This window comes from Phascolarctos cinereus, unplaced genomic scaffold (assembly GCF_003287225.1).
Source record: "Phascolarctos cinereus isolate Bilbo 61053 unplaced genomic scaffold, phaCin_HiC Scaffold_2;HRSCAF=192, whole genome shotgun sequence".
In the NCBI taxonomy this organism is placed as follows: Eukaryota; Metazoa; Chordata; class Mammalia; order Diprotodontia; family Phascolarctidae; genus Phascolarctos; species Phascolarctos cinereus.
The window spans coordinates 33493592-33510977 of NW_027555625.1; the positions used below are offsets into that span (position 1 = coordinate 33493592).

General features: G+C 40.5%; 1 pseudogene across 1 annotated transcript in view; it reads left to right on the forward strand.

Annotated features, from left to right (window-relative positions):
* The first annotated feature begins 12353 nt into the window (after nt 1–12353).
* LOC110196293 (uncharacterized) overlaps nt 12354–17386 on the forward strand; it is a 49028-nt pseudogene continuing 43995 nt past the window's right edge. Inside the window, exons 1-3 of the transcript XR_013484428.1 lie at nt 12354–12523; nt 13220–13308; nt 16307–16433. The product of XR_013484428.1 is annotated as an uncharacterized LOC110196293 (transcript). The remainder of the gene's footprint in view (nt 12524–13219; nt 13309–16306; nt 16434–17386) is intronic.

Below are 17386 nucleotides of genomic sequence, written 5' to 3' on the forward strand. Positions count from 1 at the left end.
GAGACAGAAACAGAGACAGAGAGACAGAGACAGACAGAGACAGAGAGACAGGGTCAGACAGAGACAGAGAGACAGAAACGGAGAGAGACAGAAACAGAGACAGAGAGAGACAGAGACAGAAACAGAGACAGAGAGACAGAAATAGAGAGAGAGAAGACAGAGACAAAGAGACAGAAAAAGACAGAGACAGAGAGACCGAAATAGACAGAGACAGAAAGAGATGAAGAGACAGAAACAGAGACGGAGAGACAGAGACAGACAGAGACAGACAGACAGAGAGGTATCCTGAAAACCTAGAGAGAAGAGTATCAAAGATAAGAAGGTGAACAACAGTGCCAAAGGCTGTGGAGAGGTCAAGGAGAATTAAAATTGGGAAAAGGCCATCGGATTGGGCAATTAAGAGATAAATAGGTAACTTTGAAGAGACCAGTTTCAGTGGAAAGATAAGGTTAGAAGCCAGATTGTAAAGGGTTAAGAAGAGAGTGAGAAGAGAGAAAGAGGAGGCATCTATTGTAGATGCCTTCTGGAGTAGTTTAGCTACAAAGGGCAGAAGAAATACAGCATGATAATTAATAGGGATGAGCGGTCAAATGAGGATTTTTTGGTTTTTTTCCTCCACCTATTAGTATTTATTTCCAATTACATGTAAAGATAGTTTTCAGCATTCACTTTTATAAGATTTTGAGTTCCAATTTTTTTTCTCCTTCATTCCCTTCCCTCCCCCTTCCCTAAGACAGCAAGCAATCTGATAGAGGCTATACATGTACAATGATATTAAACATATTTCCACATTAGTCATGTTGTGAAAGAAGAATCAGAACAAAAGGGGAACACCACAAGAAAGAAAAAAAAGAGAGAAAACAGTATGCTTCAATCTGCATTTAGGCTCCATATTCTTTCTCTGGATGTGGATAGCATTTTCCATCATGAGATTTTTGGAATTGTCTTAGATCATTGCATTGCTGAGAAGAGATATGTCTATCAAAGTTGGTCAATCACACAATGTTGCTGTTACTTTGTACAATATTCTCTTAGTTCTTCTCACTTCACTCGGAATCAGTTCGTGTAAGTCTTTCCAGGTTTTTCTGAAATCCGCCTACTCCTCATTTCCTTTTTTCTTTATTCGTAAATTTTTAAAATTTTAAAAAGTTTTTTATTTTTCTCTTTTTAATTAATTAATTAATTTTAAATTTTCAACATTCACTTCCATAAGTTTGTGAGTTCCCTATTTTCCCCCCTTCCCCAAAACGGCATGCAATCTGATGTAGGCTTTACGCATACATTCCTACTAAACATAGTTTCACATTAGCTATGCTGTAAAGAAGAATTCGAACCAATAGGAGGAACCACAAGAAAGAAGACACAAAATGAAACAGAAGAAGGAAAAAAAAAAGAGTAAATAGTCTGCTTTGACCTGCATCCAGACTCCACAGTTCCCTCTCTGGATGTGAATAGCACTTTCCACCATGAGTCCCTTGGAGATGTCTTAGATCCCCTTGCATTGCTGAGAAGAGCTAAATCTATCAAAGTTAGTAACTGCACAATGTGGCTGTTACTGTGTACAATGTTCTCCTGGTTCTGCTCACTTCACTCAGCATAAGACCATATAAGTCTTTCCAGGTTTTTCTGAAGTCAGCTTGCTCATCATTTCTTATAGCGCAATAGTATTCCATTACATTCATACACCACAACTTGTTCAGCCATTCCCCAATGGATCAGGTATCCCCTCAATTTCTTTTGCCACCACAGAAAGAGCTGCTATAAATATTTTTGTACAGATGGGTCCTTTTCCCATTTTTATGATCTCTTTGGGATACAGACCAAGAAGTGATATTGCTGGGTCTAAGGTTATACACAGTTTTATAGACCTTTGGGCATAGTTCCAAATTGTTCTCCAGAATGGTTGGATCAGTTCACAACTCCACCAACAGTGCATTAGTGTTCCAATTTTCCCACATCTTCTCCAACATTTATCATTTTCCTTTTCTGTCATATTAGCTAATCTGATAGGTGTGAGGTGGTACCTCAGAGTTGTTTTAATTTGCATTTCCCTAATCAATAGTGATTTCGATCATTTTTTCATATAATTGTAGCTAGCTTTGATTCTTCATCTGAAAACCTGTTCATATCTTTTGACCATTTATCAATTGGGGAATGAACTTGTATTCTTTTAAATTTGACTCAGTTCTCTAGATATTTTAGAAATGAGGCCTTTATCAGAAACACTGGCTGTAAAAATTTTGCTTTGTGCAAAAACTTTTTAATTTAATGTTATCAAAGTTATCCATTTTGAATTTCATAATGTTCTCTATATCTCTTATTTGGTCTTAAATTCTTCCCTTCTCCATAGATCTGACAGGTAAATCACTCCTTGCTCTCCTAATTTGCTTATGATATCACCCTTTATGTCTAAATCATGCACACATTTTGACTTTATCTTGGTATACAGTGTAAATGTTGTTCTATGCCTCATTCCTGCCGTACTATTTTCCAGTTTTCCCAGCAGTTTTTGTCAAATAGTGAGTTCTTATCCTAGAAACTGGAGCCTTTGTGTTTATCCAACAGTAGATTACTATAGTCATTGAGTACTGTCTTGTGTTCCCAGCCTATTCCACTGATCCACCACTCTATTTCTTAGCCAGTTCCAAATAGTTTTGATGACTGCTTTATAATACAGTTTTAGATGGAACAGCTAGGCCACCTTCCCTTGCATTTCTTTTCATTAATTCCCTTGATATTCTGGATGTTTTGTTCTTCCAGATGAATTTTATTATTTTTTTCTAGCTCTATAACATAATTTTTTGGTACTTTGATTGGTATGGCACTGAATAAGTAAATTAATTTTGGTAGAATTGTCATTTTTTATTATATTAGCTCAGCCTACCCATGAGCAACTGATATTTTTCTGATTATTTAGATCTGACTTTATTTGTATGAAACATGTTCATGTAGTTCATGGGTTTGTCTTGGCAGGTACACTTCCAAATATTTTATATTGTCTACAGTTATTTTAAATGGAATTTCTTTTTCTATCTCTTTTAGTAATATATAGAAATGCCAGTGGTTTATGTGGGTTTCTTTTATATCCTGCAACTTCACTAAAGTTAATTATTTCAAATAGTTTTTTAGTTGATTCTCTAGGATTCTCTAAGTATACCATCATATCATCTGCAAAGAGTTATAGTTTTGTTTCCTCATTGCCCATTCTAATTCCTTCAATTTCTTTTTCTTCTCTAATTGCTACAGCTAAGATTTCTAGGACAATATTGAATAACAGTGGTGATAACAGACATCCTTGTTTCACCCCTGATCTTATTGGGAATGCTTCTCACTCATCCCTATCACATATAATGCTTGCTGATGATTTTTGGTAGATGCTACTTATCATTTTAAGGAAAACTCCATTTATTCCTCTGCTGTCTAGTATTTTTAATAGGAATGGGTACTACATTTTGTTAAAAAGCTTTTTCTGCATCTATTGAGATAACCATATGATTTCTTTTGGTTTTGTTATGATATGGTCAACCATGCTGATAGTTTTCCTAGTATTGAACCTGCTTTGCATTCCTGGTATATGTCCCACCTAGTCAGAGTGTATTATCCTGATGATAAATTGCCCTAATCTCTTTGCTAATGTATTATTTTAAAATTTTGCATCAATATTCATTAGGGAAATTGGTCTATAATTTTCTTTCTCTATTTTGGCTCTTTCTGGTTGAGGTATAGCACCATATTTATATCACAAAAAGAATTTGGTAGGACTCCTTCTTTGCCTATTTTCCCAAATAGTTTACATAATATTGGAATTAATTGTTTTTTAAATGTTTAGTAGAATTCACTTGTAAATCTATCTGGCCCTGGTGGTTGTTTTTTTTTTTTGGGGAGTTCATTGATAGTTTGTTCAATTTCTTTTTCTAAAATGGGGTTAAGTATTTTACTTCCTCTTCTGTCAATGTAGGCAATTTATGTTTTTGTGAATATTCATTCATTTCACTTAGCTTGCTAGATTTACTGGCATACAGTTGGGCAAAATAGCCACTAATTATTGTTTTATTTCCTCTTCATTGGTGGTGAATTCACTCTTTTCATTTTTGATACTAGCAATTGTTTTTTTCCTTTTTTTTTTAAAATCAAATTAACCAAAGGTTTATTGATTTTGCTGTTTTTTTCATAAAACCAACTCTTAGTTTTCTTTATTAGTTCAATAGTTTTCTCAATTTCAATTTTATTAATCTCTCCCTTGATTTTCAGAATTTCTAATTTGATACTTAATTGGATTTTTAATTACCTCTTTTTCTAGCTTTTTTAGTTGCATGCCCAAGTTTATTGATCTCGTCTTTGTCTGTTTTATTCATGTAGCATTTAGAGATATAAAATTTCCCCTAAGAACAGCTTTGGTGGCAAACCTTAAGTTTTGGTATGTTGTATCATTATTATCATTCTCTTTGATGTAGTTATTCTTTGATGAAGTTTCTATGATTTATTGTTTGACCCACTCATTCTTTAGGATTAGATTATTTAGTTTCTAATTAATTTTAGTCTATCTTTCCATGGCCCTTTATTACACATAATTTTTATTGCATCATGATCTGACAAGGACGCATTTAATATTTCTGCCTTTCTGCATTGGATTGTGAGGTTTTTATGCTCTAATACTTGGTCAATTTTTGTATAGGTGCCATGTACCAATGAGAAAAAGGTATATTCCTTTCTCTCTCATTCAGTTTTCTCCAGAGATCTGCCATATCTAACTTTTCTAAAATTCTACTCACCTCCTTAACTTTTTAAAATTTATTTTATGGTTAGATTTGTCTAGTTTTGAGAGAGGAGGTTGAGGTCCCGCACTAGTATAGTTTTGCTGTCTGTTTCTTCCTGTAACTCACTTAACTTCTCTAACAATTTGGATGCTATACCACTTGGTGCATATATGTCTAGTATTGATATTACTTCATTGTCTATGGTACCTTTTAGCAGGATGTAGTTTCCTTCCTTATCTCTTTCAATTAGATCTATCTTTGCTTTTGCTTTGTCTGAGATCAGGATTGCTACCCCTGCTTTTTTTTTTTTACTCCAACTGAACCTAAATTCTGCTTCAGCCTTTTACCTTTACTTTGTGTGTATCTTTCTGCTTCAAATGTGTTTCTTGTAAACAACATATTGTAGGATTATAGTTTTTAATCCAGTCTGCTATCTGCTTCTGGCTTATGGGAGAGTTTATTCCATTCCCATTCCCATTCCCTTTCCCAGTTATGATTACCAACTTTGTCTTTCTCTTCATCCTATTCCTCCCCCTTGCCTACTCCTCAGCAGTGTTTTGCTTCTGACCACTGCCACCCTCAATCTGCCCTCCTTTCTATCCACCTCTTCCTTTTTCTTTCACCTTTCTCCTCTTACTTCTATATGGAGTAAGATAGATTTCTATAACCAACTGAATGTGTATGTTATTCCATCTTTCAGCCAAATCCTATGACAGCAAGGTTCAAACAATGCTCGCCACCCTCCCCCCCCTTCTTTCACTGTACTGTAATAGGTCTTTCTGCCTCTTCATGGGACGTAATTTACCCTACTTGGCCTCCCTCTTTCCTTTTCTCCCAGTACAATCCTTTTTATCACCTCTTCATTAATTTTTATATCCTTCAACTTTACTAAAGTTCTGCATCATTTCAACTAATTTTTCCAGTTGAATCTCTAAGTATACCATCATATTATCTGTAAAAGTATGATAGTTTTGTTTCTTTGTTGCTTTATCCCTTCAGTTTCTTTCTTGTCACACTACCATAGCTAGCATTTCTTGTACAATAGTGAATAGAAGTGTTGATAATGACCATCCTTGCTTTACCCTTGATCTTTTTGAGAAGGCTTCCAGTTTATCCCTATTACAGATAATGTTTCCTTTTAGTTTTAGATGGATAATATTCAGTATTTAAAAGAAAAAAAAGTTCCTATGCCCAAAGGGCTATAAAAATATGCATACCCTTGGATCCAGCAATAGCACTTCTAGGGCTATATCCCAAAGAGATCATACAAATGGGAAAAGGACCCACATGTACAAAAATATTCATAGCAGCTCTTTTTGTGGTGGCAAAGAATTGGAAATTGAGAGGATGCCCATCAACTGGGGAATGGCTGAGTAAGTTGTGGTATATGAATGCAATGGAATACTACTGTGCTATAAGAAATGATGAACAGGCTGACTTCAGAAAAACCTGGAAAGACTTGTATGGTCTGATGCTGAATGAAATGAGCATAACCAAGAGAATGTTGTACACAATAACAGCCACATTGTGCGATGACTAATATTGATAAACTTAACCCTTCCCAGCAATACAAGGATCTAAGACATCTCCAGAGGCCTCATGATGGAAAATGCTATCAACATCCAAAGAAAGAACTATGAAAGTTGAATTTCTCTTCTCTTGAGTTTTGTTTCCTCTTCCTGATGGTTCCTCCTATTGGTTTGAACTTTTACTTACAACACCACTAATGTGAAAATATGTTTAATAGGAATGTAAATGTATAGCCTATATCAGATTGTGCGCTGTCTTGGAAAGGATGGTGCGGAAGAAGGGGGAGAGAAATTTTGAACTCAAAAGCATATGGAAGTGATTATTGATAAATCAAATTAAATTAATAAAATTAAAAAAGAAAAAAGTTCCATTTATTCCTATGCTTTCTAGTGTTTTATAGTACTTTCATAGTTCTATAGTCTTTTATACTTTTGTAGTATTGTATTATGTCCAAAGCTTTTTGTGAATCTATTAATACAAACGCATGATTTTTGTTCTTCTTCTTTTTTACTGCCATGGACAATTTTGTTTATAGTTTTCCAAATTCTGACTTAGCCCTGCATTCCTGGTATAAATATAGCCTGGTGATGGTGTATGCCCTTTGCTAATATTTTATTTATTCAAAAGTTTTGCCTTGGTATTTGTTACTGAGATTTGGTTTTTTTCTTTTCTTTTTTCTTTTTGCTCTGATTTATCAAAACCATATTTGTGTCACAGAAGGAATTTGGTAGAATTTGGTAGAGCCTGCCCCTGTTTCTCTTTCTTTCTGTCTGTGCCAGACCCACTGCCACTGAGCCAAGCGGGGACCCCAGAGGCCAGACTGGGTGTGCTATAGATGAGATGCCTGGGCGCTTTTCCTGGATTCTCCTGGTACCCATGTAAGTAGCTAGTGTTTCCACTGACTGGCCCTGCAGGACAAGGTGATTTTCACCCTTGGAGATACAGACAAGGAGAATGGAGGTTGAGTCACCACAATCTCTTCTGCCATATAAAATGAGAAAGAAAACAAATTTTACCAAAACTCATTGGCTTTCAAAAAAACCATCAGGACTGATAATTACTTGACTTGGAGTATGGTAAACTCAAAGGAGAACATTAAACAATTTTAATAACTTTAACAAATGAATGAGAACAAAGATCACAAATGAGCTTCAAATGATGTAAAAATGACAACAGAATCTTGTTTGTGATCCCATGACCTTTGTGTGTTCTCCTTCCTTACCTAGGAGGCAGAGAAGCTGAGCTGCTGACCCCCTCTCCATGCTCTGCTCTGCCCAATGCCGATTCCTGGGATTGGGAGAGTGACAAGTTGGCTACTAAGGGCTCTGAGGTGGGGGATGGGAGCATGCAAAGCAGGATGGCCCCTGCGGGGAAAGCTGGACTTTAGATGCTGAGTTCATTTCTATGGCTCATGACTTAGGAAGCTCTTCTTCCCATGTCCCCTGTCACACCATAGAAGAATATTCACACTCAGGGGTGTGTGTTGCCCTTAATGGCTAATGAAACAGAATCACTTCACTTTCCAGCCCTTTCATCTCCTCAGGCTCAAAAGATATTGACTATCTGTGCTTCTGTAGGAAGGGAGAAAGTATGGCCTGGGATTTTTTGTTTACTTCCTTATTTATCATGGGAATTCACTGTTCCTCTAGTCAAAAGGGTTCATGCATTGTCTCCTAAGTGTGTCAGAAGCATTCCCACCACACCTCCTTTGCTCACTCCCACCAACTGAACACTATCTTTCCCACTAAAATATATCTTAAATATAAAGGTCATGTTCATGGAACTTAAAGGAAGAGGTTACAGGCAAAAACCTTCTTTATTCCATTGGAGGAAAGAAACTAGACAAGTGTGCCTGGGTCTGCTCTAGGAATGAGAAGACCCAAGGCAGAGAGGCTAAGCCTTGATGTAGATACATACGTGTGGCTAGACAAAGAATCAATCAGTGAGTTGTAACAGCAGCAGTCAGTGTTTACCCAGTGACAAAAAATCCATACATAGCAGGGCTTCATGACTGGCATGTGGTTCCTACTGGTGGCTGGCCCACCTCAGGGACCTCTAGTTGTGTGATTTAGCTGCAAGAGAGTTCATCCAGAGGGTGAGCACAAAGGACTATTGTTTTGCCAAGCTCAGGCCACAGCTTGCTTGCTGAGCCTTAGCCCTGGAAAACAAGGTGTCTCCTAAAAATAAAAAAAGAGTGAAAAGAGGGGAGTGTTCTTGGACTGAGGATCCTGACAAGTGCTAGTTCGGTCTGTGCTTGAAGATCTCCATTGGGAGGAAACCCACCATCTCTCAATGCAATTTAATCTAACTTTTTGTCCTTCTTCTTACTCAGTCATTTCAGTCATGTCCAACTCTCCATGACCTTATTTGGGGTTTTTTTGGAACGATTTGCCATTTTCTTCTCTAGCTCATTTTTCAGGTGAAGAACCTGAGTTAAACAGGGTTAACTGATTTGCCCAGGGTCACACAGCTAAGTGTCTGAGGCCAGATCTGCCCTCATCTTCCTGAGCACAGGCTCAGCACCACATAGCTGCCCTCCTCTACCTTTTGGACAGCTCTAATTGTTAGGACGATTTCTTGACTTTAACCTAAATTGACCACTTTGCACCACTGCCCACTCACTGTTCCTGCTTTTGCCCCCTGGGACCAAACAGGAAACGTTTAATCCCCTTTCTACATGAGACCTTCCTAGTCTTAAAGAGAAAACAAAATAAAAATAGAAGTGGAGAAGATCGTCACTGTGTTGTTAGTTACCATCACTTCTCTTCTTTGAGCTTTTTTTTTCCCCAATATGACTAAACAACAACAAAAAAACCACCAACCCATCTTTTCCGTCATCCTTAGTCCTCATTTCCAGCCTCAGCTTATTCTGAGTTTTAACATTCCTGATACAATTTTTCCAGGACCATACAATACTCACATATTGATTCTTTCTTATCTGGCTTCTATTGTCTGTACGTTTCTCTTTCTTCAGTCAAACCTGGTTGGTGAGTTCGCCATGGATGCACTTTAGTCTGTCCAGACAAAATTCATTTTTCTACTTGATTGGAATTTTTTCTTTCTCTCTTCAGCATTTCATCACTGAGCTTCCCCCATCTCTTTTTGGTTGACTTCCCCCTAACACAGTTTACTCCATGGGACCATACCTGTGCACCTTTCCTCTGACACACTTTAAATTACTTTCTCAAACCCTAGAGTACAGTTGATTTTTTTTTGGTAATTTGATTTTAATGTAAAAGGTTTTGTAATATCAAAGTATACATTCTCCTATCCTGTTATTGGATATTAAAATATGTATTTTCAAATATTAGCAAAGATTCTGATCAATTTAACATGAATATACATTATCATATCAACATTACAGCTTAAGCACTTTTCATAACATTTAAAATCATTCTAACATTCCTGTGCAACTTTACATTCTGACCAAAAAAATCTTTTTGAAATATAATTTTTTACACCTACATGAAAATTCACACCACTTGTATCTTGACAGTATAGATACAAACATATGTCCAGCAATCAAACATTCCTGAATTACGTTAAGAAAAGTTTATAGGGGAGAAAATCCCACATAAATTATTTTTCAGACAAACAAAGCAGAGTGAAGGAGTTTTACTTCTAAGAATCACTTAATGCAGCAAAGTAAGAACCAGTTTTTGCTTTTTTTGGGTAAATCTTTTAACAGATTAAAAAACACCCCACAATTTTTAGAAAAACACTTTCTCTGACCTAGGGAAACAATAAAGAAATAAATAGGTGTTCATCACATAAGAGGTAAGTCAACTCTAGGATTTTGTAATTTCCACTTCAGATCATTCAAGGAGTCACACATCAGAAAAGGATGACAGAAGTGAGAAGACATTTTCAACAATTACCCCCATATCTTGTTGAAAATAAAAATCCATGGGATTTTAATAAAAATCCCTGAGACTGTGATATAAAACACATTTAATACAATACGTTTTGTAAAGCTTGCCATTTTGCCTGGGGCTGTTTCCTCCTCAAGGAATAGGTGTTATCAAATGCAGCAAATCTTGCCTCTCTGCTTTTCAAAGTAACACTATCTCAGAAGAGCCAGGGAAGACAGATACCATACCACCTCCCTTCTTTCTGAATTCTTCCTCTTCCCCTCATTGCAGATGTGGCAGATTAAATTTGTGGAATATGGCTTATACTTTCTGAGTCAATAAAGGTGTTAATTAGATTTGTTGAACTTCTTCCTCTTTTTATTCCTTGTTATAAAGCATAATTCTTTGTAAAGGAAAGTGGGCAGGGGAAGGCAATGTAAAAACAAACATATCAATAACATTTGAAAATACAACCTAGAATTTAGTGACATAATAAAAGCATTCACTGAGCCTGTGAGAACAGTTAGGTGGCACAGTCCACAGAGTGGAGTCAGCAGGATTGAGTTCAAATTTGGCCTTAAACCTTTAATAGCTCTGTGATTCAGAGCAAGTCATTTGACCTTGTTTAAAGTTCCATGTCTTCACCTCTTAAATGAGCCTGAGAAGGAAATGGCAAACAACTCCAGCATCTTTGCCAAGAAAACCACAAATGGGAACAGGAAGAATTGAACAGGACTGAACAACACTGCACCTACAATTTCCTGATTCTCTCCTCTTTTTTGAAAATTTGGACACTTCTGTTTCTTCTGTTGTTTCTCTCCTGTTATTCATGATTTTGCAAATATTACAGTCACAGGCTCAGCAACCATATCTGTCAGTTCTTTCAGGAGTAAAGGAGAAAGTAAGGGTCATTAGGTGGTGCAGGAGACCAATGACTTCAGGAGGGTGAGGCCTTGATTTGCAAGCCAATTGGCTTTAAGTGAGGCAGAGCTGTGCACCCGCCTCACTCTCACCTCCACATTCACTAGAGTCCAGTGGCAAGACATAGGTCAGGCCAGCTGGTGATGCCTCCTGATGCAGTGGGAGACCTTGGCCTTTCCCAGGTCTCGGTTCATCTGAGGCAACACCCATTCAGTAATTAAAGGCTAGACTAGTAATTGAGGCAAAAGATGGCCTAGTTTGTCTTTCACAAAAGAATCAGTCTAGGAGGGGAACACCCTCAGAGTTTCTCTATGCAGTGAATAGAGTTCTGGATGTGGAATCAGGAAGACCTAAGTCCAAATCCAAGTTCAGAAACTAGCAAGTGTGTGACCCTTGGCAAGTCACTTCACCCTAGTTTCCACATCTATAAAATGGGGGCTTATAACAGCACCTGCTTCTCTGGGTTGTCATGAGGACCAGGTGAGACAGTCCTTGTAAAGTACTTAGCTGTGCCTGGAACACAGTGAGCTCCACCTAAACGTCAGCTCTGAGTTTTATTGAGCCCATCTAGCAGACGACTGGCATTCCCCAGGCCCAGCCAAACGCTCTCCACGTCTCCTGCTTTCCGTCTGGTCAGTCTCCTTGGCAGAGAAAACGGACGCAAAGGGAGCTCTGCCTGGCTCTGCTTCTCCCCGTGTCCGTGATCCTCGTCCCACGGACCCCACACAGGGCCCGGCCCTTCTTTGATCCTCGGCTTTTCTCTGACATCGCTTTCCCAAAACACAGCCCAGGCCAAAGCAAAGCCTTCCGTCGTCCCGCGGTCCCAGCTGATGACCAGAACCTTCTTGACCTCTCCTGCTGCCCCGGGCCCACTCGTGTCCTGCTCCTCCTGGAAGCCCCAGGGGGCTGAGCGAGCCTTCCGGGCATCCCGCCCCAGCCCGTGGTCTCCCTCCTCAGAGCCATGGCTTCCCTGCGAATTTGCGTCACTTCCTGCGCGAAGATGCTGGTGCACAGAAACATTTCATTAGAGTCGCGGCCTGTGGTGACTGGCTGCCGGAGTAGGAGAGACTGCGGGCTGGACGACCCTTGGAGGAGCCCCAAGGCCCCTCGAGGTCTAGGACCCCACGCCTGGTGACTCTCTGTGAGCTCTGGCGCTGTGAAGACCACGCAGGAGATGAGGGGAGGAGCGGAGAGGGCGGGGCTCCTGGGAGGAAGGCGGCAGGGAGGGAGGCAAGACCAATTCCAGGCGGGGGAGGGGCCAAGCATCAGGCATGCGCAGAAGGCGCCTCAGCCTCCAGACTACGATTGCCAGAACGCCATGCTCGCCTCACGGGCATTTTCAAAGCTCAAGGGCGGGAAGGGCTTCCTTCTTAGGACGACACTTCCGCTTCCTCTTTTCTCCGCCTCTTCAACGTTCGCTGGTTCCCGCTTTCCCTTCTCTGTCCTGGACTGAACTGTGACGGGGTGAGCGGGGCCGAGAGCGGGGCCAGGCCCAGGCAGAGCAGGCTGCGGGGGTGCGGCAGGGTCGGAGCACCGGGGGCTGGCTGGGGAGCACCCGGAGAATGGGAGGGGCGTCCACTAGAGAAGGCAGGAAGCCCCCAAGGGGCTCCCAGGGGTGTGGGGGCGGCCCCTGCTCAGGGGTCGGGCGGGGGTTGGAGGCCGACCAGGCTGAGGCTGAGCCTGGGGGCGGGGTCTAATCCTCCTTGGGTCACTCTCGCATCTCGTGACCCTGGTCAGGGCCTGCCCCTCCAGCCCTCAGGCCTTGCCCTGTGCCCAGAGCCCCAGGGAACGTGCCCCCGGTGTGTGTGCCTGGTCCTCAGTGCGGATTTCCCGTGGCCTCATCTCCTCCTCCCAGCATCCTCCTGGGTAGCCCCTTCTCTGGGAAGCCTTCCCTGATGCTGCCGGGGCCCCGTGCCTTCCCGTGCTGGAAGGGTCACCTGTCTGTCCTGTAGTTTGTCTCTAAAGAGATGCTGGCCCCAAGACAGAACCCCCCCCCCCCGGAGAGAAATGACCGTATCCTACTGGCCCCCTCCCAGCATCTTCCCCAGCCCCTGATTCCCTCCCTGATCTCCCCGTAGTGGAGAAGTAGGAATGTCTGGTCTGAGCAGGGCAGACCCCCAGCGTGACCCCTCACTCTCCTGCTTCTCCTTTCCTCCCCAGCTCTACCTTCTGTGGCCTCTGCTGTGCCCCAGGAGGACAGCCTGGAGGAAGAGGGAATGGCTTCTGCCCTGACAGCCAGGCCCGGGAAGGTGAGTGACACTTGCAGCTTTCCCGAAATAGCATCTCGGGCCAGAGACTGTGGGATAGGTGTCTTTCTCCTGTACTGTAATACTAGGAATTGTGCGCATCAGAGAATCCTATTTAGAACTAAATGATAGCATAGAGACTGATTTATTTTCTCCCCCACAAAAAAGGGCCATACATTTCCTTTGTGGTTGTTTGGTTTTTTTTTAATTTTGTGTTTCAAATTCTTATGCACCTCTTACCCACCTTCCAGTTCTTTCCCCCACTCACTGAGAAGAATAGGACACCCATTTTCCGTGTGAGGTAATGCAAAACATTTCCCTGTTGGCCCTGGTGCAAAAAAAAAAAATTGAAGGAAAATGAAAGTGAAGCAGAATTTGCTTTAATGTGCAGTCAAAGTTCATCAGTTTTCTAGTCATATTTTCTAATTTGTCCTTTGGAATTTTCATGTATCATTTTAATATTACATAAGGTGTTTGAAAATACGGAAAAAGAAAACCTTGTACTGAATTCTTTCAACAAAGAAAGATGTTACCTAAAACAGTGAGTGATTACAGCACCATTTCATAAAGCTTTTTCATTATGAGATTGAAGTTATTTAAGGCATTCATGTTTGGTTCAAAATTAAGAAAACTATTGACATAGTGGACTATATTCATAATATAAACAATAAACAGAATATGGTTATGGTTATATGGGTAGATGTAGATAAGGCTGACAAGATACAATACCTATTCCTTTCCTCCCCCCCTTTACCCCCTTCAGCAGTGGAGGTTAATTGACTTCCCCAGAGTCCTACAGCTAGTAAATGTCAAGTGTCTGAGGCCTAATTTGGAGTCAGTTCCTCCTGACTCCAGTGCTGGAATTCTGTCCCCTTTGCCACCTAGCTGCCCACCTATTCCTCTTGAAAATATAAAGGGTAGGAATGAAGGGAAATGAGGGTTCTCAGAGGTTCCCCCTCACAGTCATCAATTTGGCAGAATTGACAGCAAAGTAAAATGAGAAATTCTAGATCACCCCTGGGAAAACAAGTACATTAACATGCCCTTGATGGTTGTATTTTTTTGTGAGTCCTCTTCTAGAAAATGACATCTGGATGATGATGCCATGACTTGCAAATGACTTGCGGTGTGAGGAAAGGTGACTGGTCTCACTTTCTCCTCCTGAGCCACCTCAGTCCAGTGGCAAGATAGAGATCAGGAAGAGTGGAGGTGGCCCAGGATGCAGTGGGAGACCTTGGCCTTTTGAAGCTAAGGTCTATTAGGAGTCCTCGCTTGGAGTGAGGCAAAGCCCTATTCAGTGATTAAGGCTGGTTTAGAAAGGTGGGGAGGAATGGCCCCTTTTATCTAACAAAAAGTAAGTAAATAAAATCAGTCTGGGAGGGGAAGACCCTCAGGGTTTCTGGTCAAAACAAAGAATTTTTATTTACTTAGTAAACTGGCTACTGGAGCCCCAAAGGATGACCACCTAGTGGGCTTGGGCTGAGACCTATTGTTGACCAGCCCAAGAGAGCCTGAGTGAATTGGGTTTAAGGCATGGTCTTTAAGAAAGAAATCTAACCAGTAAATGCCAAGGGCATGATAGCTCACTTAGACCAAGGGAGAGGTTTGGAGGTAAGGGAGAGGAGGAGAAGAAAGAGCCGAGTTTTCCCAAGTGGAACTGGCCAGTTGGGTCCCCAGATGGGCAGCTCAGACTACTCACAGGTGGTTTGTCCTTCATTCTGGAAGAGGGACCAAGTCATGAGGAAGATGATGCCATGACTTGCAAATGAATTGGATTTAAGTGAGGGTGAACTGTACAAGGTCACCAGGCTCCTCAAGAGCCATTTGAATCCAGTGGCAAGATACAGATCCTGAAGATCCCTCCTTTTGGTGGGCTTATAAGCTTGTTGACTGGTGTTGACCTGAAAGTTTGGTTAAAGAAGGCAAACAAGTTAGGTGACACATGATTGTATAGTTTATTCCCTTTTAGCTAGCGAATCATCATCAACATGGGAGCCAGAACGTGATTCTGAGTCCGAGATTAAGCAAAATGAGAAGGGTTTTATACAGTTTAGAGTGATCAGACTCAGGATGTCTGTGTTACAAAAAGTACAGCCTCCATATGTTTTTTTAACATGTAGCATGGGGAAGGAATTTTCTTAGTTGAATAGGTTGCAAATACAATAAAATAGGAGAATGTCAAAGTGTCAATTGAAATTATAGCCCAAGAGAAGAAGAGTCCCATTATTCAAGAGAGTGTCTGGTCCCAGACATCCTGGGCTTAATGATAACGAACAGTAACAATGCTGGTCAGTTCCATCTGGTCCTGGAATTTGCTGACACAGGAAGGGGTGTTTTTAGTTCACTCAGAGAGAAAAAGATTAATTCAGTTTTTTGGCCCTTATTGGGGATCAATTGATCTTAAATGATTATCACTGGATTAGTTTTGATTGCACAATTACACCAACTTTGGGCATTCCCCTTGATTGTGGCCACTCCAGAAAAATGTGTTTCCAGCCCCCACTTCAGTAAGCTGGCCTTCATTTCCCAGCCTTGTTTGACTCAGGGCGGCTGTTTGGATTCGATACCTGCTGGGTCCTCTTGCAACAAGAGCTGTTCCTCTTTCAGGTCAGCTGGATTTTTTGTTGTCTATAAATGTGCACACAGTCCATGATCGTTACTTAAGGGTCTCTAAACAACAGGTGAAGGTGTGCTGGTTTCCCAGCCACAAAGGGCTAGGTTCAAATAATGCAATAAGATTTTCAACCCATTCTCACAATTGAAAAAATTTTTCTCAGAACGCAAATTTGACCAGACCTATAATTGAAAAGGAAAAGAACTGAGCTACCCCCAGAATTGAGTCACAAAATGGAGTGAGTGTGGTTGACTCAATTGCCTCAATTCCCTGTACCATTTGCTGTCCTAATGCCTTGCATTCTGTCACCCTGCTGGCAAGCAGTTTACATTTGAACTTCATAGCAGAGCTATATATGGGTAAGCACCAATGTTTTTATTATTTCAGGAATCAGTGACTTTCAAGGATGTGGCTGTGGAATTCACCCGGGAGGAGTGGATACAATTGGACCCATCTCAGAAAAAGTTGTACAGAGATGTGATGCTGGAAAACTATAGGAACTTGGTCTCTTTGGGTAAGAACAGCTACCCCTTTGGAGTCTTGATATATACTATAACAACTTTCAAGATTTTAACAGTTATTCTTTGACATACAAGAGGAAACTATTCCTGATCCTTTTGTAGCAAAGAGACAGATTACTTGTACTACCTATTTCCAAGGAAAAGGTCTTTGCTTACTATGCCTGGAAATTGATTTCTTGATTTGTTGTTATTCTTGAGAATGTATCTTCCCCTCTCTGTTGCTTCAAATCCAAGAATTTCTTTTTAATCCCAATATAGGTTTCATTATACACAAGTCTTCCCACTGTCAAAGCAGAGAATGAGTCAAATGAACAATTTTTTCCTAAGTCCTACTCAGTAATCCATTCTACCATAATATAAAATATCCTTCAGTGGTACTTTGTACTATCCTTGAGGTTTTCCTAGCATGTCTACTTTTTTGCCCAAGAGGACTTAAACTGTTTTTGAATTCTTTGCTTAAGTTTTGTGGATGCATTTTTAAAAATGTAACTCCTGCTTCCCATAACACCTTAAACAGAAAAAAAAGAAAACCCTACTTCTTCCTCCACCCAGCACATTGAGCTCGACACGTTTGAAAAACAAAAGTCTCCAACAAAATCAACTGACATAGTGCCGTTGGTAGCGTAAAATACACTATGATTGGATCATTTAACAGTTCTACCAACAATGAATTAGTGTCCCAGTTTTTCCACATCCTCTCCAACATTTGTTACTTTCCCTTTCTGTTGTTTTAGCCAATCTGGTAAGTGTAACATGATATTTCAAGGTTATTGTAATTTATATTTCTCTAATCAGCAGTGATTTAGAGCATTTTTTATATGACTGTAAATTGTTTGGACTTCTTCGTTGGAAAACTGCCTGTTCATAGCCTTTGGCCATTTATCAGTTGGGGAATGATTTGTATTCTTATACGTGTGACAAAGTTCTGTATGTATTTTAGATGTGA